Genomic DNA, 24,613 nt, shown 5'->3' with positions numbered 1-24,613 from the left:
ACTCCTTTGAGAAGGAAGTTTCTATTTTTATTATTTTAGCATATTGACCCTCAAATTATTTTACTAACAGGAGTCTTTATTGTCTCCACAAGGCATGCCTTCTGTAGTGTGCTTGAGTAGAGAAACAGTGACATCTAGACTGTCTTCCACTTAAAGGTAAATGCATGAAACATCAGCAAACTTTAGAACAGTTCTTGCCATGCCTGGGGTAATCTTGGAGCTGGGTTAAAATGGTACACAATTTAATTGTTATTAACTAAGAATGATTACTATTGAAGCAGAATTGATCCATTATCTGTTCCTGTCCATTAAGTCACCCAAGCTGAACACGTAATTCTGCACAAGCATTTCAACTTGTGGCATTCTGTCTGTCCTGGGGGGACTGTATTGATTAAGGGAAAGAAGCCAGATGTTGGAAGTCAGGATAGAAATGGCAGCACTGAATTAAAATAATATGCAAATGCTGACTTAGTTACTTCCTTAGCAGCATCAGCGCTTAGAGAATTTAAACAAGTCACTTAAGTGGCAACATTGCCAAGTATTGGTGCACCTACTGGGACAAAAACACCAGACTTTTCTATTTGCAGATTTGCATATTAGCCTTCATTTATTTATGCATTGTGATTCTCCTCATTGTCGCACAACAATCATTAGTCTGTAACTATATCCAAGCTAAAGGACTCTGCCTTTCACATCAGGATAACTTTTTTTTTGCTTGTAAATGGTGAATGCATTTTAAATATAGTGTTATGTGCACCATATTTTCCTGAGGGGCAAGCAAAATTTCAGTGGCAGTGCTCCCTGGTAGAGCCAACATAATCTTTGCTTAGCAGGACAATGGACCAAGAACTCAAAACCAGATCCTGAGGGAGAGGGAGAGCTGGAGGGGGTCTCTGCATCACAGTGCGTGCCTTCAGTTTAAAAGGGCATAGTTTCCAGTTCTCACTCTCACTCTCTCTGTCTCATTCTGTCTTCCTTTTGTAAATTGCATGGTTTTTTGTACGTTCTTTCAGTCTAGAACACACACACACATCACCAGCCTCCCTTCCTCAATCAATGAGGCTCAGCTTCTTAAAGCCAATAGTTCTTACATTCCAGCAGTTCAAGATACCTTTCTGTAAAAGAGCCCATCTTCTAACAAGCAGACCCCTTGAAGAGATTATTCACTAAACCAGTCATCTTGGACTCTTTTGTCCAAACCTCAGAATCATTCACAGCACTCAGGCAGCAAACTCATAATAATGATATATAACTAAGTATTACATATCCACACTGTTGCTAATATTGATGTTGCTGATATACTTTTCCATGTATAAGACTATGTTTTTTAATTGAAAAATCATGTTCAAAATTATGGGTCATCTTATACATGGGTAGTGCATTGTGGGGACATGGGATTGGTTGCTGCCGCGGGTTGGAGATTATTATAGGTGGCTGCGGCAAGGGCTGGTGTTGTTTGGCTGTTGATACAGCAAGTGGGCGGGCTATTTGTTGCCTTTTTTGGAGATGGAACAGAGGATAGGTTGCTTTGGCGACATGAGCGAGCAGGATTGTCAGTCTGGCGGGTGAGCATTTTTCATTTTTTGACATTTCCCCCCTAAAAAAAGGTCAACAACTTTGGGGAATCCCCCCCATTTTCTGAATTTTGAGTCCCCACAAATAGTTGTGACTCTTTAACTGAACAATATTCCCTGCCTATGGTATACATGCTATACTGCTCCAGCCTTATCAGCATAGGCTCCTAGGATATCACCTGCTTCACAATGGTGTGGTCTGGCAACAACAACATGCACTTTTTGTGTGGCAAAGTAGCAGGTACCAGGATGCAAGCCTCTCTTCCCCTGTAAGCAAGGCCATTCAGAAGCCTCTTGTTGATGTCTCTTGAGCTCATCCTTGGCTAGCCTCTTCCTCCATGGGTCAGAGCCTTCATCCACTCTCAGCAACTGGGGCCATCCCTTCAAAGCATCCTCCTATGAGACTTGTGGGCTGACCCAGTTCTTTTTCCACATCCTGCTTATCAAGCACAGGTCTTCAACTCCAGAGCCCATCCTTTAAGCAAGCGTTTTGATACACTAAAACTTGCAAGTACAGCGTCAAAACAATTGCAGAAGAACAAAATCTCCTAGATAGCTGAGTTCCAATCCATGAATTACTCCAGAAAGTATGGAGCAGGTAATTCTGTAAAAGGATTTGAACAGACTGAGCTTCTCAAACAAAAAGCTTTACACAGTCTTACTGGGGAGGGCTATGCAGATCCAGGTGCAAAAGTTGTCTCATAAATGTTTCTCCCTAATATGCTGTAGTTGTGTCTCTCAAACCTGACTTGCCTTTCATGAAGCCTGCAATTTGTTTATGTGAGAGAGACAGTAAACTTTTGAATATTTAGTTATTTAAATGCAAAATTCACTTGTTCTGTATTGTATCCTAGAAAAGTGAAGAGTTTTGTTTTGGCTGGATCTTTATTGGATCAATTCTTTGAGTTAAACCTCACATGAGCACAAAGGCATGCAGATCTGTTTCCTAATGCATTAAAATATATAAATCAGGTGTTCTGTGAAATTTGACAAGACAATATTCAATATTCATTTATTTTTGTAGGGATGTTGAATGTTTTTGATATTTCCATTTCAAACGAATATATTTCTTGTCACATACAGCTTGCATTTTCGCACCAATGTTATATATAAAAAATGCGCACATCTGTGATGTCTTGAGTAAGGCAAGAATTGGGAACTGTAACTATTAGGGAAAATACATGGTTTGTTAGTGACCTGGGAAAAAAGTGCATTTTTGTGAGAACAATGGTGATGGTTCAGATTTGTCAAAATGCCAAGATCATCACTGCACATGGCAGGACAGGGGTGGGGCCCTGGATCTGGCCTGCTTTCCAGATCCAGAATCTTTCCACCTTCTGGAGGTGACTTTGAAAGGTAGGTGGGGCTGTCCACCTCTCAGTCACCTGATGTCATATGGCACCAGATGATTCTTCCTTTCTTCTTTTGCAGCCACAGTTTGAATATAGGTTCTGCCTACGAAGAAAGATTATGATAAATAGTTAAGCCAGGCTATGAGTGAAATATCTGGATTTGTACGTGTGGCTTACCTTTGAGTCATGCAAAGAAAGGAAGAATCAGCAGCACAGTTTAAAGTGTAGTCCTGAGACTTCCTAGGAAGTTGAGTCACCTTACATCACTTCTCCCAAAACAGAATTCAAGGCATTATTCAAGTAAACATTTAAATAAGATACACCTTGCAGAAACCTCAGCAAAATGTATTTGCCAATATTGTGTTACTAAAATAACCTTGGTATAAATTAAGCATGGAGGAAGTATTCAGCAGCTCAGCCTAATTGTTTTTAACTTTCAGTACTAACAACGGGAACTTACAAATGAGAATGTTTTGTCCCTAAAGAAGTATTGAGCTATATTCACAAACTATTCTGAGAGCAGGTTTTTTTTTAAAGAAAAGCAACACTTTTTGCCAGTCATGAACAATATTGAAAATATGGTTTAAAAAACCATCATTGGCAAGAACACAAGTGAAATTTCTCACCTTATCATCTTTCCCCTCCAGCTTGGGATACTTTTGGATCCTTTGCTTTTGCTTGAAGATCTGTTGGTATCAGGGGTTGCAGAGTGCCTTCCATCAGCTTGGGCTGGTGGGCCAGCTGTGCCCCTATCTGGACAGGGATAGCCTAACTTCTGTTTTCTATGCTCTGATAACCTCTAGTTTTGATCACTGTATGACATCATATGTAGGGCTGCCTCTAAATAAGTTTCAGGAACTTCAGTTACTGCAGAATTCAGCAGCAGGGTTGCTCAGTGGGGCAAAATGATTTGAGCATATAACACCAATCCTGGCCAAATTAGATTCTGGGCCTAATTCAAAGGGCTGGTTTTGACCTATAAAGCTTAAATGGCTTAAGACCACAATACCTCTTGGAGGAAATTGAACAGTTTGGAGGAGTGGCAGGTTTTAGACTAAACAAGAAGAAAACGAAAATGATCGCGAAGAACATGGACCAAAGTGTAATAGAAATAATGCAACAGCAAACAGAGATAGAGGTGGTTAAAAGGATGAAATATTTAGAAATATGGTTAACCTCTAAAAATATAGACTTATTTAAGGGGAAAATAGTGGAAGTGAACAGCTGGCTTCGCAAATGGTGTAAACAGGAACGGTTTGGATTCTTAGATCACGGACTGCAGTTTCTTGAAGATGGACTTCTGGCAAGTGATGGGCTGCACCTCACAACGGTTGGGAGAAATGTTTTTGCCAAAAATCTCAGAAACCTCATCAGGAGGGCTTTAAACTGACTAATGTGGGGGAGGGAGACAGTGCTCCTGAAGGTAGGAGTCTATCAATTGATGAAGATGATCATCCAAATGTCATAGACCAAATGGAGCAAACAGCACGCGGACCTAGTGGTGGGAGAAAAAAATCCTTAAATAAGAGACACGGGGGAATGATTAATGGACTTCAATGTCTGTACACTAATGCGCAAAGCATGGGAAATAAACAAGATGAGCTTGAGCTCTTGGTACAGCAAACTAAATATGACATAATAGGCATCACTGAAACCTGGTGGGATAAGTCCCACGATTGGAATGTAATAATGGGGGGATACAATCTATTTCAGAGAAACAGACCAGACAAGAAAGGAGGAGGAGTGGCGTTATATGTCAGGGATGTGTATACCTGTGAAGAGATCCAAGATTTAGATCCTCAAAGCCAAAGTGAGAGTATTTGGGTCAAAATTAAGGGAGAGAAGAATAACAGAGACCTCATTGTGGGAGTTTACTATAGATCCCCAAGCCAAACGGAGGACATAGATGATGCCTTCCTGGAACAGATGGCCAAGCATGCAAAAGGAAGGGAGATAGTAGTAATGGGGGACTTCAATTACCCGGATATTTGTTGGACGTCAAACTCAGCCAAGAGCATAAGGTCAAACAGATTCCTCACTGGCCTTGCAGACAACTTCATTGTCCAGAAAGTGGGAGAAGCAACAAGAGGAACAGCCATTTTAGATCTGGTCCTAACCAATGTTGATGACCTGGTTAGTGGGGTAGAAGTGGAAGGATCATTAGGCGCGAGTGATCATGCTCTTCTGAAGTTTACTATACAGCGGAAAGGAGCAGCCAAGCATACTAGGACTCAATTTCTTGACTTTAAGAAAGCCGACTTCATAAAACTTAGGGAAGTGCTGGGTGAGATCCCATGGACAACAATACTAAAAGGAAAGGGAGTTCATGATGGCTGGGAGTTTGTTAAGAGGGAGATACTAAAAGCACAACGTCAGGCAATACCAATGAGACGGAAACATGGAAGGTGCCTAAAGAAGCCAGGGTGGCTATCTAAAGAACTTTAAACTGAATTAAGATTAAAAAAGGATGTGTACAAAAAATGGAAAAGGGGGGAAACCACCAAAGAGGAATTCAAACAAATAGCCAGCACGTGTAGACACAAAGTCAGAAAAGCTAAAGCACAGAATGAACTCAGGCTTGCTAGAGAGGTTAAAAGCAACAAAAAAGGCTTTTATGGGTATGTTCGTAGCAAAAGGACGAACAAAGAAACAGTGGGGTCACTCAGAGGAGAAGATGGTGAAATGCAAACAGGGGACACAGAAAGGGCTGAGCTCCTCAATGCCTTCTTTGCCTCAGTCTTCTCCGATAAAGAAAACAGTGCCCAACCTGAAGAATTTGGAGCAAATGATTCAGCAAAGGAAACACAGCCCAGAATAACTAAGGAGATAGTACAAGAATATTTGGCTAGTTTAGATGTATTCAAGTCTCCAGGGCCAGATGAACTGCATCCAAGAGTATTAAAAGAACTGGCAGATGTGATCTCAGAACCACTGGCAGTCATCTTTGAGAATTCCTGGAGAACAGGCAAAGTCCCGGCAGACTGGAGGAGGGCAAATGTTGTCCCTATTTTCAAAAAGGGGAAAAGAGAGGACCCAAATAATTACCGCCCAGTCAGTCTGACATCAATAGCAGGGAAGATTCTGGAGCAGATCATTAAGCAAACAGTCTGTGAGCACCTAGAAAGGAATGCTGTGATCACCAATAGTCAGCATGGATTTCTGAAAAATAAGTCATGTCAGACTAACCTGATCTCGTTTTTTGACAGAATTACAAGCCTGGTAGATGAAGGGAACGCAGTGGATGTAGCCTACCTTGATTTCAGCAAGGCATTTGACAAGGTGCCCCATGATATTCTTGTAAAGAAGCTGGTAAAATGCGGTCTTGACTATGCTACCACTCAGTGGATTTGTAACTGGCTGACTGACCGAACCCAAAGGGTGCTCATCAATGGTTCCTCTTCATCCTGGAGAAGAGTGACTAGTGGGGTGCCACAGGGTTCTGTCTTGGGCCCGGTCTTATTCAACATCTTTATCAACGACTTGGATGATGGACTCAAGGGCATCCTGATCAAATTTGCAGATGACACCAAACTGGGAGGGGTGGCTAACACCCCAGAGGACAGGATCACACTTCAAAATGACCTTGACAGATTAGAGAACTGGGCCAAAACAAACAAGATGAATTTTAACAGGGAGAAATGTAAAGTATTGCACTTGGGCAAAAAAAATGAGAAGCACAAATACAAGATGGGTGACACCTGGCTTGAGAGCAGTACATGTGAAAAGGATCTAGGAGTCTTGGTTGACCACAAACTTGACATGAGCCAACAGTGTGACGCGGCAGCTAAAAAAGCCAATGCAATTCTGGGCTGCATCAATAGGAGTATAGCATCTAGATCAAGGGAAGTAATAGTGCCACTGTATTCTGCTCTGGTCAGACCACACCTGGAGTACTGTGTCCAGTTCTGGGCACCACAATTCAAGAAGGACACTGACAAACTGGAACGTGTCCAGAGGAGGGCAACCAAAATGGTCAAAGGCCTGGAAACGATGCCTTATGAGGAACGGCTAAGGGAGCTGGGCATGTTTAGCCTGGAGAAGAGGAGGTTAAGGGGTGATATGATAGCCATGTTCAAATATATAAAAGGATGTCACATAGAGGAGGGAGAAAGGTTGTTTTCTGCTGCTCCAGAGAAGCGGACACGGAGCAATGGATCCAAACTACAAGAAAGAAGATTCCACCTAAACATTAGGAAGAACTTCCTGACAGTAAGAGCTGTTCGACGGTGGAATTTGCTGCCAAGGAGTGTGGTGGAGTCTCCTTCTTTGGAGGTCTTTAAGCAGAGGCTTGACAACCATATGTCAGGAGTGCTCTGATGGTGTTTCCTGCTTGGCAGGGGGTTGGACTCGATGGCCCTTGTGGTCTCTTCCAACTCTATGATTCTATGATTCTATTCTATGATTCTATTCTAAGAACAACTATGAACCGGTATGGAATGGAATAAGAAAGGACTTGGAGGTGTGGGGAAGAATGAAACTGTCCTTTTGGGGCAGAATATCTACAATTAAGATGAATGTGCTTCCAAGGATGTTATTCTTATTTCAGGCTATCCCCATAATTAAGGGGAACAGGATTTTCAAAGAGTGGCAAAGAGTGATTTCAAGATATATTTGGCAGGGCAAAAAGCCGAGAATTCAATTTAAGTTACTAACGGATGTGAGAGAAAGAGGAGGCTTTGCCCTGCCTGACTTGAAATTATAGTATGAGGCATCATGCCTTTGCTGGTTGAAAGAATGGATAAAATTAGAAAATAAGGAATTGTTAGACTTAGAGGGGTTCGATAACAGATTTGGATGGCATGCATACTTATGGTGTGAGAAGAAGAAAATCCATAAAGGTTTTGAGAACCACATCTTCCGAGGTCCTTTAATTGAAGTTTGGGATAGGTATAAAAACCTATTAGAACCTAGAGTACCACACTGGTTATCTCCATTAGAAGTTATGAGTGTAAGGAAAATCAATATGAGAGGTAATTGGATCACATATGGCCAATTGTTATTCAAAGAAGGAGGAAAATGGAAAATGAAACCATATGAACAGGTTAAAGAACATGTATATGACTGGTTGCATTATTTTCAAATAAATGAAATGTTTAGGAAAGACATTAAGGAATGCGGTTATGCAGACAAGGATTCAAAATTTCAGATAGAAATAATAAATAATGATTTTAAAATTTTATCCAAAATGTATAAGCTGTTGGTAGAATGGAATTTGAAGGATAAGGAAGTTAAATTGGTAATGATACATTGGGCCAGAGATTTTGGTTATAACATACAATTTGAAGACTGGGAAAGATTATGGAAGGAGAATTTAAAATTTACAGCATGTATGACGTTAAAAGAAAAAGTTATGAAAATGTTTTATAGATGGTACATAACACCGGTAAAATTAGCGAAAATGTATAAGACATGTAATAAGTGTTGGAAATGTAAAGATAAAGAAGGCTCTTTTTACCATATGTGGTGGGAATGTAAGAAAGTGAAAGGCTTATGGGAAATGATATATAATGAATTGAAGAAGATACTAAAATATACATTTATAAAGAAACCAGAGGCCTTTCTGCTAGGAATTTTAGGAAATGAGATAAAGAGAAAGGACAGTAAATTTTTTCAATATGCAGTCACAGCTGCAAGAGTGTTACTGGCTCAGAAATGGAAACAACGGGAAATACCGATGATGGAAGAATGGAGAATGAAGCTATTAGACTATGCTGAGTTGGATAAATTGACTGGGAAGATTAGCTATCTAAGAGACCAAAAGTTCACCGAGGACTGGGGAAAATTTGTGGAATATCTGAAAAGTATAAGTGAGGGACAGATAACGCTAGAGGGATTTAAAGAAGCACTGTGAAATGTGAGAAGTATTGTTAAAAGGAAATAGAAAAAGAAAGGCTCAAATAATGACAATACAAACCTAAGGAATGCGTAACTTAAATAATGACTATGAACAATTTACGGAAAAGCTGAAGGAAGTCCAGAAAAGAAATACTTTGTGAAAATCTGGATGTGAAATTATTGTGTGTTTTTGTTTTTGTTGTAAATTAATAAAAATTATTATTTTTTCTTTAAAAAAGACCACAACACCTCAAGGACTGCCTATCCCCATATGAATCAACTCAGACCCTGTGATCATCATCTGAAGTCCTCCTTCGTGTGCCGCCTCCATGAGATATCTGGAGGGTGGCAACGCAAGAACAGACCTTTTCTGTAGTGGCTCCACATTTGTGGAATGCCCACCCCAGTTATGATTATATATATTTTAGGTGCCAAGCAAAATCTTTCCTGTATAACCAAGTCTTTGCATTTTAACTATTTGTGACCTTTTAGAAGTAGGCAGGATGCTTTTAATGTATTTCTCTTTAATCTTGGTTTTAATGTATCTATGTGGGTTTTATTGTCTGTTTATCTGATTGTAAATTACTTTGTATTGCCCAGATTTAGAAGAAGGAGGAGGAGGAGGAGGAGGAGGAGGAGGAGGAGGAGGAGAAGAAGAAGAAGAAGAAGAAGAAGAAGAAGAAGAAGAAGAAGAAGAAGAAGAAGTAGTTAACGTCATCACATTAAAATGAAAGAGACTAATCTGATTGGAAATCTCAAGAATGCTAGAGCCAAAAAGGGGAAAAGATATTTTTACAAATGTTAATATTCTACCCAGCATTCCAGACACCATGTTTACCTGTGCCCTAGTGAAAGAACTACTCTAACCTCTTCTCTAACGCATCTCAGGCTCCATCTGCTCCATACATTTAAAGCAGTGTCATTCTACTTTAAACAGTCATGGTTTTCCCAATGAATCTAGGGAACTGTACCTTTTTAAGGGCATTGAGAGTTGTTAGGAGATCCCTATTCCCCCACAGAGCTAAAGCACCCAGAGTTCCCTGGGAAGAGGGATTGATTGTTAAACCATCATGAAAATTGTAGATTCATGAGTGGAATATGAATTCTTGTGTATTTTTTAATTTAATAAAATTATCAGTTATTGTGGGAAGATTTCTGGTGGGCCAAAGATCCATTTATTGCAGGTTTCTGTGTCCAGACATGTCCCTGTTCTGTCCTGTTTTTACTGTATGGTCCAAGCAATGGGAGCAAAGAAGCCATTTGTGTCTGCTAGCAAACAGCATATGCCCATTTTGCTAGATTAACTGCAAGGCCTTCTGGCCTGCTTCTGAAACCAGAGTGTTTCTAATCCTCAAACTACTGGAGTAAATAGCAGAGTAAAGCGACAGAGACTCAAAGGCAGAAAAGGGGATTATAGCAAAAAATCCAAGAGAGAATGCATATTAAGCTTAGCAAATGGAGTGCTTAGCATGGGAAATCACAAATGAGGAAAATAATTGTATGCAGGGATCTATGGATTTTGGCTGGCATTGGTAGCAAGGCTAAAAAATGGGGACTTGCCTCTGCCCTGCTCTTCAGCTCAAACCCAGACAGGTGGCAGGACCTCATCCTTTGCATACCCAGTTTATGAGGTACTTTGAAACTCTAGTATGACTGCAGAATTTTCCCCACTTAGGAGAAGCAAAGGTTGATTCCTCCCACACTCAGCCTTTTAGTGTGACTGGGGGGGGGGACCCCCATCCTTCTACCCAACTTGTTGTTGTGGAGGCAGAGTGAGATGTTTCATCTGCTCTGCTTAGTCTTAAAGACTTTCAGCATTCTGCTGAAGACCAGTGTGACTGAATGGAGGAGCCTTCATCGTCCCATCCAGTTCAAGCCTCTGGATTGTTATCTAGTCAGCCACACTCAGAACAGATGCATTGAAATTAAACTAACTTAGATGCATTAATTACTATGTGTCAAACTCTAAGTAGATCTTAATTGGATACAACCCCAACATATACAATAAAATATTAAAACCATAAAAGCAATACGGTGTGATCATTAAAATGACTGGTTAATCAAAAACACTTGATCATCATGCTTTGTTTTGTGCTTGTCAGAGGAAGAAAGGATGCTATTGTTGTGACTGTTCTAAGAAAAGCTAGCAACTCTTGACTTCTCTTTTCCTGAAACTGTTTCCATTTTCACTGGTCATTATAAGAACTTGGTTTTTAACACTCCACCCAACTAGTGTCTGTATTTGCTCCCCCCTTCCCCCCAATATCCTTTCCTTTTGTGTCAGGTCTTATTATTGATCTTTCTAGGTGCTGTGAGTCTTTTTTTGGCTTTAAAAGCAAATAAAAAAAAACAAAAAATCTGCACATGTCCTTTATACCACTTCCCAGCAATTTGGCAGGCCTACATCAGGAATCCCATCCAAGAGCAGAGAGAAATTTTCTATAAAAGGGACTTTTCCAATGTGTCTTTTTTAAAAAAGCAAAATGTTGAACTGCAGTATTTTCATTCAAAAGTTCATTCCTCTTGTTCTTAAGGAGACTGGAGCTGGAAACAATAGTTGTGTTGACCCCATAATACAGTTAGGCGATGCACAAAGTTATCCCATTTCTTTAACTCTAGCCTCAAGGAGGGCCATGATTTCTTCTTCTTAAGTCTCTTTCCATCTGTGTTCAACCTTCCATGTAAGGAAGGAGATTGGGAAACAGTGGACATTCTGTTCATGTCCCTCAAGTGCTGTGACTCATCCTTTTTCCGCAGTTGTTTTTGCCTGAGGGGACCCGGCTGCTAGTACTTACTGCTTTCTTCTCTCTCTTCTGCATCAATGAAAACCAGCCAAGATTGAGACCCTTGTTTTCAGCCATCTGGTCTCCCATTACATTAATAAAAAGGCAACAACTCTTGGAGGACTTAATTATTGTTTTTTTTAAAAAAATGTTGTCTTTTTTTTGTATAAAAAAGGCACACACGCAAATAGCTAGAGATATTAATCAAGCATTACTAAAAGTCCATAACGTTCAAAAGTTAGAGAACAGAAGGGAAATTACATAATGATATTGAATGCTGAAGATTGCAATGACGAACATTGCAAGGAACTATTCTCAGCATGGCACTTTGTACCGAATTATTATATTAATCAGGATTCAATGACAATATTACACTGAACTCTAGATGATGTACTTCTGATAAGGCAGGGCTGTTCTGTGCAAACCCAGTGGAGGAAGCAGTTCTTCTACATACACTAAGAAAGGCCAAATGGTTGTATTTAATGTTCTTGTTGGGTTTTTAAAATAACAGATAAAGCAGATGTGATCAGTATTAGGATATAGAGATTATAGTGTACAAAGAGAGGTTAGACCCCATCTCCACTGTGCCATATTCCACTGACCCCTGACTCTACCCCATTTGCTATTTATTGTGGAGAAGAAGCTGCATATTAGGGCAGCTGTTATTGCTATTGAGGTTTCCCCTTCACAAACCCATAAGCCTCCTATTCAGTGCTATTTTTCTAGATATTTTTCTAGATAGGTGCCAGAACTCACCATGAATGCCTCCCTTGTTCTCTTATAATGGCAATGGAGCCCACCTGAGAAATGCCAGAACTGAGTTCCTGTGAGTTCCAGCTGGAAAAAGCCCTGCTCCTATTTGTTCTTCTTATATCTTCTTATGCTCCAGATGAATTGGGCCCCACCCAAGATGTGTCTGTGAGAAAGAGTGATGGCCAATTAGTGACTAATCATCTGTTCCTTTAAAAAAATATATATAGCATTCAGTTACATATCAAGTATACTGGCATGCCAGATCAAGTGACCTTATCTTGTCCAACTATTTTAAATGTCTTTATGAGTTGTGTGCCTCATGTTTGTATAATTTCAGCTGCTTTGGCAGCACTGGGAGACCTGTTGAACTTCCAACACAGCTGACATTTCCATTAGAAGAGTTGACAACTTTGAAGGTTAAATGACACATAATTGAGCCAAACGGATATTCCTTTCATAAAAATATAATTTAGCTTCACTCTCGAGTGACATCTGCAGCCTTGCAATGTCTGGATTAAAAGTTTCTTATCACATATACCAACTGCTTTCTTTTACCGTTTCACTGTAGGCAAAGCAACCATAACAAATGTCTGTACCAAAACAGGTATAAGTAAAAAGACCATGTACTTTATGAAACTTGGAAAGAAACTAATAGAATACTATGGATGAAGATTTAAAAACCACATATTCATCATATTTGATTCAAATATCCTACATTCAAAAAGACTGTTTCCACAAGTTGTTCAAAGGTTTTATTTAAAGATTTAAAGATGAGGCATCTTCTAAATGAATGATCAAACTTTGCAGGATGAAAACATGCTGGTGGGGTGGAAGACAAGAAGATCAGCAGTAGGTGGAAAGTCAATGACAGGTAGAGCCACCACTGGACTAGTCATAAGTAGGAGGTGAGGGGGCTGGCTGAAGATAGAATGAAGGCAAACAGAGGTTGGGGAGCACTGCCCTATTTGTCCTAAAGCACAAGCTTTCAATACCCCTATGGCTATCTTTACAATGTCATCCATAGGGATCTATCATTAATTTTCACCAAAGACCCAAGACACTGTTCTGACTCCCATCCAAAACTTGACAGCAGAGGTGTTTTATGTGTAAGCAAAGAAGTAAACTTTTATTACAGCTTTCTAACTGATACGGACTTAGCAGCCAGGAAAGAGCAGGTACTAGTGTGGGTGTTCTTACAAGGCAAAGGAGTCGCAACAGTAAATCCAGTCTGACAGCAAAGGCCAGAGTTCAAGAGTGCAAGATCAGTAGCAAAAAGTTCCAAGGGTGTATGAGTGCTGTAGCATTGTTTCAACAAGTTTTCCTGCCTCTCTACCAGGCTCTTAAGCAGGGATGGAAACTCGTGAGAAACCCTATTCCTTCAACCATTCCTGGCTAGGAGGCTGGTGCTTCCTTGAGGGCAGTTAGAGGGGGAGGGAGCACAGGGGCAGTTGCCCTGGGCACAAAATTGTTGTTGTTTAGTCGTTTAGTGGTGTCCGACTCTTCATGACCCCATGGACCAGAGCACGCCTGTCTTGTCATAGTGAAGGGGCTTGAATAACTCAGAGAAGTTATGAGCTATGCCATGCAGGGCCACCCAAGACTGACACATCATAGTGGAGAGTTTTGACTAAATGTGATCCACCTGGAGCAGGAACCATCAAGCCACTCCAGTATCCATGCCAAGAAAACTCCATGGACAAAAACAAATTTGTTAGGGGCACACAATTTCAACACATAATTCTTCCTCAATACAGCTGTGCACTTCCATCACAGGGTTCCATTGAAAACAGCTTTCCATGTGAACCAGGAAATGACCTTTCCAGACAACGGATTGACTGCATTTAATTAGTTGAATGCATATGCATATTCTGTCCATTTTCCTCACTCCCACCCACTGGCAACATGTGCTATGACACTGTTTGAAGGGGATGAATCGTCTTCCTTCTCTTGATACTTCGTCCCGCCTCATCCCCTTTTGAATCCTTACTGCATCCTCTGGTGTTCTTCATTCCTGCTCTGAATCCAAAAGCCCAGAGGGAACCATGACAGACCCAGATATTAAGTACCATTTACAAATGGCCATCATATTAAAAAGGCAAAGTTCCTATTCACTTGCCTCTTCTTCCTCCCTCATCACTCCTCTCCCCTCCATCCTCTTTCAAACATAGGTATTTGATGATGGTGATGATTTCTGTTGCACCTACTCTCCCAATCTGTAGTGTGACTGCAGCATCTCATGCTTCCCATGGGAAGACCAGGTTGGCTGGAACCTTGCGAGAGCAAGCAGATAAGCCCTTATGCTTTCCACCTCACAAAATTTACTACAATTTCTTTCCCCGTCCTTTCCATTGAGGAGGAGCGGTGGTGACAATATTGAATAAGAAAATCCTTATAAACAACCATTTTGGTTTTTTTAATAAAAATTGGATTTTCATGTGTTCCACAATGCTGATTCCACATTGATTTTTGTATTATGAATGATAATCAAAAACAACAAATATTTGTGCCCAGGCTCTGTAATAGAGAGATGACTCCAGTTTAATTGGGTTACAAACTTTATTGGTTTAACAAAAAGGATGTGCAGCGTGATGAGTTTTTCAATCCATTAAGCTCCAAACCCAGGAGGGATGCCCCTTTGACCAGCCTCACCAGGGATAGAGAGCCTCTTGCTCTCCAAATAGCCCCTCTTGGCTTTGCGAAGATAATTATTGCATGGACTGTACTTAACATGCCCACTGATGGGGTGACAGTAAAATAAATGACTGCTTTAGTCATTTGATCAATAAATAATCTAGAACAATTCAAGCCATATCGTCTTAAAAAAAAACAAAGCCTGATAGTTTAATGCAAAACATGTGCGTGTGCATTGTTGTTTACTGTAATTCACCTATGCAAGATATCGTTCCATTGGATTAACCAGAGTGACTATGCTTTGAACCAGGCAAGAATGTTGGTATAAATGCACTGTCATTAAACCTATATTATATTGCTTCTTTCTGATGACTGCATTTCACTGTGGGGTGAAGTGAGTTCATGTAGCAATTAATAAATGTATAAAGCATTTTGGGGATGAAAGGCTCTCCATTAATGCAAGATCATTATCATTACTGCAAGAAACACTATTCTCATAGCCTTTGTAGTCTTGTTGGAAGTAAAAAGTTTTTTTAATATTTTTTTTAAAAGCATCTCTAAACTTCAAAGTAAGTTTGATCTGACTTTACATATCCATTTGCATCCCAAGATAACTTTCAAATAAGTAGCTAAACCTTTTAACCTGGCTGGCTTCCATCTATAGCTCAGCCTCATTCCCAGCTCTCTGCCGTGCCTATAATAGAGACCTCCCTTCTTACTCTGAACATTTCTGTAGTGGAATTCAGTGATCTTCTGCTCAGGTGGACCTTCAAACCAACTTCTACTCTGTCCCGAGAGACCATTAAGTCTCTGTGGCTCATTTTCAGGAGAACTAAGAAGCTGTGAGGGACAAAAATCACCCCTTCCCCCAAATCAGCAGATGTTCCTGCTGAACCAAAAGCCCCTCAGTGAGAGCAAGGGCCCCAATTGGGTCCTTATTTGCTTATCATCTTAGTATTTTGCCCCCCCCCCCCGTGTATTAATTTAAATGGTTTAGGAAGCAGAAGTTTGATATTCAGGCTCATTCACTGATCCATTTCTGTCCCACTGGCACTTGGAATGAGTGCTCCTAGAAGTAATATTTCAGTGTTGTTATCACCGGAACTCTCTTTTATATGTATGGTAGTTTGAAGAGCATTTCTACTGCTTTGCTGGGGTTTCGACTATGATTCTATGCTTGGTGGGTACCATTCTAGACTTCAACCATTTTGATCTTACTGGCACAGATTGTCACACAATGAATGCCTGTTGGGTAGCAACTAGGAACCCTTTATTTGAATTTCTGTTCCAGCACAGGCCTCTTGAAACAGCTCAGTGAAACAAAACAATTTAATAATTTTCCAATAGGAGAAAGTGGTGAGATGGAAAAATAAATAAATGGGGCTGGGGGGGGGGGAGAACAGATTATACATATTCATGAAAACTAAAGAAGATTATTTTTGTAAAATAATTTATTAATTACCTTCTATACGTGTGTCAAGGTGATTACAAATGTATCATAACAACAGCTAAACATAGTTTTAAAAACAATACCAAAAAGTCACTGAAGAGAGGTTCTTAAAAAGTGCAAAATGAACATCTAAGGCAGAGACCTTTTTACCCAATTGAAGAAGCCATTGAAACTAGGATTGCCATTATGTCCAGAAATTTCCAGACATGCCAGGAAATCAGACACCTAAAATGGCAGCCAGGAGAAATTTTTGAATTTTAAGAGACGTCAGGAATTTCCAGGACGTGTGGCAACCTAGGGTTTTTTTTGTTTTGTTTTCTGGGGGGTTTTCAGTTTCTTCGGCGGAGTCCAAAAACAGGATGAGTGGAAATGAATGGCTCTCTGTTTTAAGAAATAACACTACTATTCCTTCACAACACCCTAACTTTCCTGCTCAACTCCATAATGTATTTTAAGCTTGAGATTGCATTCTGGGTGTGTGGGTGCCTATGTTTGTTTTTCAATATAGATGTTGAACGTGTGAGGAACACTGCTTCATATTCTGGAACCTGAGAAACAAGAAGCTTTGATTGAAAGCCTGTGTGAGAAGCAGAATCTGATTGTGTCTCCCAATCAGTTGAAAAGCATTATGGCACCAAAAAGTGACAAAGCACTGAAAAGAAAATGTAAATTTGCCGAAGAGCTACAGCAGAAGTATACCTGTTTTAGAAGAGGTAGAGATGATTTTGAAGTATGTAAACCAGGTATGTTTGTGTCTGTAGCACATGAAGAAGCATTTTACCTGCAAACACATGTGGCATCCACAAAACACAAAAAGGCAGTTCAAGGAGAAGCTTCCTCATCAAAATTAGCAGACTTTTTCATAAAACCAGGTAGCAAATGTTTTGAAAAGCAATGAAGAACATGAAGTAGGTTATTGTGGAGTTTCTACTGATGGGAGTAACCATGGTGCAGTAAAGTTGCTTCCAATAGTTAGTCAATATTTTGACTGGAAAAGTGGTGGTTTGCAGTCCAAACTAATTGAACTGAAAAGCCAACCCAATGAGACTGCAGATACCATCTCATCATATGTGAAGGAAACTCTTGAAAGTAGAATACTACTAAAAAAATGCATAGCATTCACAGGTGACATCTGCAACAGATTGCTTGGAGGGATATGATAGGATCCAGAAGGAAGAAATGTGTTTGCGATGTTGAAGAATCAGCTAAATTAAAAAAATAATAATTGATTGCTGTGGGATGTTCAGCGCACATTTTGAATAACTGTATTCATCAAGCAGTAGACATTTTGGACATGGATGTTTAGACTATCCTTTACAGCAGACATGTTCAATCGGTTGACCACGATTGACAGTTAGATCCCTGGGGTGATCCTAGTCGACCGTGGGTGATTGGAGTTGACCGTGGTATTAAATGAAGTGGGCTAGGAATGTCGCCACCCCCCGCCTAGGCAATCCTCCTCCCCAAAATGCTCAACAACTCTTGGTAATCTCCCCCTGCTTCCAGTTAGCCACCACCTTACACCCACCTACCCCAACCATTGCCAGTTTTTTTTTTATAGATCACAGTCTCTTGGGAGTAGGACATGCCTGCTTTACAGGATATACAAATTACTTTCATATCTTTACTGTCCAAATGGATCAGTTAAAGGAGTGCTGTGAGTTTGTGGACATTGAATACAAGTTGATGCTGTCTCATAGCAAGACAAGGTGGCTGTCATTATATCCAGTCATCACTAGACTGGTTTGTCTTGCAAGAGAAAAAAATGCCTTGACAGCTAGAAACATGTGAAGGAGTCTAGTGGCTTGGTCATGCTGGCCACATGACCCGGAAGCTGTCTGCGGACAAACGCCAGCTCCCTTGCCCTGTAAAGTGAGATAAGCACCGCAACCCCAGAGTCATTCACAACTGGACTTAACTGTCAGGGGTCCTTTACCTTTACCTTTTTTTACCCAATGGAGAAGCGTCCTGTATGTCCCTTAGGTGCTCTTGTGAGAAGCTGTAAGATTATGTAAACCTACTTCAGTGGAAATACCTTACATGAGAGGAAGAATAATTTTGAAATTAATAAATTAAATTAATAAGTTTAAAATAAATACTTGTACAAAATCTAAATGCCCCTTATGTCTTGCACATATTATTTAATGAAATGTAAACATTTGCTGGCTGCTGGTTTTGATTTTATTTTTTTAATTCTTCTGCTATCATTATAGATACATATAAACTAGGCATTACCCAGTATCTGCAAGGATTGCAACCTGGGTTCGTGACAGTTCATAGTGATTCAGTTTTTTGGCTCTAGATTCCTGGGAAGAAAAAAAATCCTTGGTGGTATGCCATGGCATGGTGAATTTCAGAAATTTGATAGTCAAAACTCTGGAATCTTACCTGTGGCCACCTTTGGGACATGGACAATGAGATAATCTGGGTCTAGGGGTTATCTGTTGGTTTCTAGGTTCCCCCTGCTACTATTTCTGCCTTGTTCTACATGCCTGCTTGCCTTCCAGCCTGCTTTTAGTCTCCAGTTCACTTTTTATGATTGCTGGAATATCCTACAAGGCTTATTGGCATGTGCTGTGGAAGCAGAACACAGGATTTCTGAGCTCGAAGACAGCCATAGGGATACTAAATCCCAACCAGCAAAGAACAGTAATGGTATTAAGAGTCTTAAAGCTGAATTAATTGATTTGGATTCCCACACATGGCAGTGTAAAATCAGGACCACGGATGTCTCTGTGGGGGCAGAAAGAGATAATCCCTTAAAATGTGTTACAGTCTCTTGACTTAGTCTCTGGCAGGCCCAGTATCTGTTGGGATACAAAATGGTCACACTGGTTCCAGTCCCCAGGCTCGGGGTTAGATACAGGGAACACAGCAGTCATGGAGATTGTGGCGATTATCTTGGGCTGGTGTTACCTGGCAACCAAAACAAAATGGCAATACTAAGGATGACTCAGATCCATGCTGGCAGCAGCATTAAGCAGCAGTCAAAACTAGAGAGCTTCAGAGATGGAAACAAGTTAGGGGCTGCATTGGAGAAAGGTGTTTTCATGGCTTATATAAACTGAACTTGGTTGCAGCAAATTTAAAAAAATTAACTCTCTGCCTGTTCCAGAAGAAACAACCACCACCTTGGTATTACGCCATCTGGTATTCCAGATCAACCAATCCCACTTTAAGACTTTGAATATTATTGCTGGTTTTTGCCAGCTGGGTCTATATCTCTTGGAAATCTGCCAGATATGGGTCAGATATGGATATGGTATCTGAAGACATGTGCATGCACACAAAAGCTCATACCAATAACAAACTTAGTTAGTCTCTGAGGTGCCACTGGAAGGATTTTTGTTTGTTTGTTTCAGATATGGGTCAATAAGCCTTTAAAAGAATCCTGAATGAAACACAGTGGGATATCGACTGGGAGTTCAGTCAGTGATGCATTTATTGTGTCCTCTTCCCCTGAAAGAACCACATGCAAAATCGTCTCTCGTGGAATGACATTGTCATTGTGACATTAACAGTATTAATCCAGGAACAGGCTTCCAGATCTAATTATACTCTTATGCCAGCATGGCCAATAGGCAGGAATGATAGGAGCTGGATTCTAGCAACTTCTGGAGGTCTGCAGGTTCTCCACTCCAGCAGTAGCCTAATCTTTCCTTTTGCCCCCCCCCATGTTATTTATATGTTTGAAAAGTCTATGCTCAGAGCAGCAAGTTGCACTATGCTACAAGATCTAGCATTTGATGGCCATCTCACTAGTAGTCAATGACTGTGAAGCCTGCATAAATATGTTTAGCAAAAAGATCAGCGTCCTATCTTCATATGCACAGCTTTCTGTATAATTTAGCTACAAGGCTATTGACTAATCCCTTGTCTGTAGGATTCTCCCTCCGCCCCCATCATTTTTAGCTTGAAAAATGCTAAACAACCTGTGAGGAAGATTGAATGGAAGCTTTGGAGATTCCAACTGCTGTCCTCTGGAACCATGGCATGAAATAAGCCATCTGTAATCGGATCAAACTGAACAGTTGTCAATATGTCTTTTTCAATATGGGTTTGGATCTGATTCTTTTAGTAAGAGAGCCATCATCCTTCCTGGCCATGAATCACTGGTAATTATGACAAATTTATCAGGGAAACAGTCAAGATATTGAATTTTTCAGAAAATATATATATGCATGCATACCTCCAATTTCATGCCAGAATTTGTCTATGTCGCTTTTATAGCCGTATTCTCTTTTGTACTGAAATTACATGGGGTATAGCATAATGTGTTGTGGCGATCACAGACCATAACTTTAAATAATAGATGACAGGTGAAATGTAAACATTATTATTAAACATATGAATAATCTCCTGCATCATCAACTTTTTCCTATATGAGGTTTATATTATAAAAGATGTCCTACATCTGTTTTGTATGTCCTTCTCCTTAAAGGGAGGGGGAAGTGTGATTTTCTGTTTCATTATTCTGCAGATAAAAGGGGGAAAGAAAGGAAAACAACAGTCTTTTCAACATAATTGATTCATTCATTCCAGGAATGTCAGAAGCGACAGCCTTTTAAATGATTGATTCATTTGCTTTCTAAATAAATCAAAACTAATGAAATCACAATAAAACTTCATAGGGGAAAAGTGCATATTAAACATTTTTAGCATTGACATGCAAAGCAAAACAGTAATGAAATTAGAAAGACAATAAACATATCCACATTGTACAGTTAAAGTTCATGGCTGTCCATCGAGAATACCCATCATAGAGTTACAATTCCCAGCACTCTTAGCAAACTACAATTCTCAGGGTCCTTTGGGAGAAGCCATGCACTTTAAATCTGCTTTAAATCTATGGTGTGGGTGTGTAGAATGCTTTGGATCCTGAGTTCCTTTCCATTGGCAAGAGCATCTCATGCCCAATTCCTTCTTCCCACTGTAACCCTGTGTGCTCTTCCCCACCAAATATGTTCTGGAGGGTTGGAGGACCCTCTTGAATTGGTGGGAGCTGCAGATGGATTGAGGAATCCGTGGGGAACCAGCGATAATTGCCTTCCCTCCCACCAGAAAGAACCTCCACTGAATGAAAGGGGCACTTCTGTTCACTGAATGGACACTTAGGATCAAATTCAATGGGTACTAGAAAGCAGGACATACTTAGAGTGTGCCAAGATGATAAGTGCCAATGATATCTCTGCATGATAATAGATTGTCCAGAATTCTGCTTTCCCTACTCTTCATTTAGTGTTATGTTTTCAGGTGTAATATAGTATGTAATAATTTTTGTCTTTCAAGAATTTTTGTTACTGTTTTAGTGTTTGCTATTATAGCTTTATAATCTGGCTTTTAATGTTGTGAGGGTGTGATCTTGTTTTATATAATGCACTGTAAAACATCTCTGGATGTCTATTTGAGGAAGGGCACTTTAAAGTTTAACAAAGAAAAAATTACTGGGGCTATGCATCAGATTTCTCATGTCTGCAATTTTCAGACCAATTGCCCACAAAACACTAAAGGAGATTAAATGATTCCCTTTTTCATCCACCCCAAAGCTGGAAAGAACATCTCTGCAAGAAAACCACTGCAGTTATCATTCCTAAATTTGGCGGGATTCATTTTCCTTGAAAGATGTGACCTTGTCTATCAATTTCATCAAATTATGATATATATTTTTAAGCCCGTTCCATGCTGAATGTGCACCGGACACCTTTGCCCGGTGGTGCTGTGGCCTATAGACTGCAGCAAAATAATGGGCAAAGTTTTGCCCAGTATCTTCTCTGTGTGGTGGGCTAATGGGAAAAATCTGTCCCATGAGCCTTTGCTGAAGAGGGGAGGGGAAAGCCTATATAAAGCTGCTTCAGCTGGAGCTGACAGCCATTTTGCTTTGAGAGCTTCCTGCCTGCCCACTCTCGGGTTAGAGCCTTCACTAAGCAATTTTGGGTCATTGGTTGATAGGGCCATAAAGGGTTTTTTTTCTTCCTCTCAACCTGATTGGCACTTGGTTTTGTTTTGTTTTTGCTTTTCCCTCAGTGAAATTATGGCTTTCCTTTGTTAGGCAAAATAACATTGTATGAGGGCAGAAAATGGCATTAGTCAGGATCAACATAGTATGGGGGGGGAGCCGTAAGGGGCCTGAGGGGAGAACTGACCACGGCAAACCCAAGCATGGGTTTGGTAACTGCCTGGTTGGAATCTGCACCCTGGTCCCCCAGTGGGACCTTCCTTGCTTGACTTGTACCACAGCAAAGTTCAACACTCCCATCATACAGGTTTGGAGCTGTCCAAACCCAGCAGATCCATTCCATCCACATGGGGCTTATGGAATGAGGAACTGATACTGGGACCCAATGCCATGCTCACACTTGCCTTGCCTGCTGCTGTCAATAAAGATTTGGCCTGATTTTATCCCATCACCATCGTACGGTCTCGTTATCTTGCTGCTCTCATGGGTCACATAATGTGCCTGCCTGGGCAAAAAAAATGTTGGCTTTGTTTTTTAAAAAAGGTGTCCAACACAAAAGTATCTGCCAGACTTCCTCCATTCTGGAAAATTACATCCACTTCTGTCAAAGGGGGAAGGAGGGTCATCACTATTTGGTAAAAGGTAAAGGACCCTTGGACGGTTAAATTCAGTCAAAGGCAACTATGGGGTTGTGGCGCTCATCTCACTTTCAGGCCGAGGGAGCCGGTGTCTGTCCACAGACAGTTTTCCTGGTCATGTGGCCAGCATGACTAAAACACTACTGGCACACGGAGGACCATGATGAGTGCCAGAGCGCACAGAAACGCCGTTTACCTTCCAATTGCAGCAGTACCTATTTATCTACTTGCACTGGTATGCTTTTGAACTGCTAGGTTAGCAGGAGCTGGGGCCAAGCAACAGGAGCTCACCCTGTCATGGGGATTCGAACCACCAACCTTCTAATCAGCAAGTCCAAGAGGCTCAGTGGTTTAGACCACAGTGCCACCCGTGTCCCTATCACTATTTATTGATTACCCGATAGGGGAATGATGTGAGGGAGCAAAAAAGCAGATTTGCATCCCCTGAGCCAATCTGTACAATTTCAAATTTATCTGAGTGTTTTAGGAGCAGCCATATTGGGTTTCAGATCGTCTGTAAATACTGTTTTCTTCAATGGGTTTTCCTGCAAATGTGGGCAGCAGTGGGTGGTGTCTGTGGAGCACCAGAAATGGACACACTGAATGCTTCTTCTATCTTATACTTGGACTGCATTCATGTTTCATAGTAGTTTTACACAGACATACATTTTTTTTTATTTGTACCACTGCATGTAATTGGATTACAAGACTAGAAGAAATTCTGTAATGAATCCTCTTCTAACTACTAATGTTTTAACATGAAAGTTGAAACATAAATGGCTTTCATTTCACACATGTAGTGTGCAAGGTTCTTCATTACCTGTAGCAGAAGCCAGTTGGGAATGCTTTCTCTAAAATATAAAATGCTTTCTCTGAAATATAGCTGTTTGCAAATCATATATTGTATTTACGTCAGGAATAATTTTGTGCAGTTTTACTCCTGCACATTGTTAAAAACTGAAGCAGGAAGAATTTTAAATATAGCCATTCATGCAAAAACACCAAGACATGAAGGAATGGAAAGTTGTATAAAACTGCATACACAGTGCTCTGTGCAAAGTTCAGAAATAATAATTGTTATTGTTTCAAGGAAAAGCTAGAGATCCATGAGAAATTCAATCTTTGGGTTTTTTCCTCACATTATATCCGATGAGTGTATAATGAACAGTGTATTTAGATGTAATGCTCAGTTGTTTATCTACCGTATTTTTCGCTCTATAAGACACACTTTTTCCCTCCTAAAAAGTAAGGATCGATCCCTCTTGCTCTCCTGGCTTCAGGGATAGCCTCCTGAAGCCTCCCGAGCTTTTGCTGAAGCCAGGAGAGCAAGTTATTTAGATGTAATGCTCAGTAAGTGTACAATCTGTGAATACAATGGCTGAGCTGAACAAATCAACACACATACACCATTTCATATAAAACACTTGCATATGTGTAGAAACAGCTTGTACCTGTGTTGAGTGTAAAGTGTGCAGAAACCTTCTGCAAAATTCCAGTGTGAACTAACCTGATCCAAACGCTAGTGGGAGGATCTGAATGGAACCATCAGATTTCATACATCTCCAAATGTCGTGATCTACATACTATCCAGCTTGAAAAAGTATCCAAATGTATATTATGAGATAAAACACATTTAGAAAT

Source organism: Podarcis vaucheri (genome assembly GCF_965113315.1).
Source record: "Podarcis vaucheri genome assembly, chromosome: 3".
In the NCBI taxonomy this organism is placed as follows: domain Eukaryota; kingdom Metazoa; phylum Chordata; class Lepidosauria; order Squamata; family Lacertidae; genus Podarcis; species Podarcis vaucheri.
Note: the sequence above shows the minus strand (reverse complement) of the source record.